We start from the raw sequence: 368 nt of genomic DNA, 5'->3' as shown, positions 1-368 counted from the left end.
AAAAAAAACCACATTATTTTCCACATACTGTACATTATTGTTTCTCCTCTACGCCCCACCTTTTTGAAAGGCGTCGATTTTTACAAAGCTCATCGGTCTGAAAAGCGAGGTGTGCTCTGATTGGCCAGCTATCCAGTGCGTTATGATTGGCCGAATACCTCAAGCGTGTGACGGAAATGTTACGCCCTTACCATACTGTGATGCCCTGTCTGGCCGGAGCGACGATTCAAAAACCCATTATAAACGAGGCATTCGTTGCATCCAGTGCGGACATAATTATGGATTATAATGACTTATACTGTCTTTTTACGCGTTGCGTTGCATCGAACATAAAACCATGTCTGCATTTGTGATCGGAGAAATGACAA

Source organism: Sinocyclocheilus rhinocerous, unplaced genomic scaffold (assembly GCF_001515625.1).
Source record: "Sinocyclocheilus rhinocerous isolate Xijiao unplaced genomic scaffold, SAMN03320098_v1.1 scaffold3595, whole genome shotgun sequence".
Taxonomy (NCBI): domain Eukaryota; kingdom Metazoa; phylum Chordata; class Actinopteri; order Cypriniformes; family Cyprinidae; genus Sinocyclocheilus; species Sinocyclocheilus rhinocerous.
Note: the sequence above shows the minus strand (reverse complement) of the source record.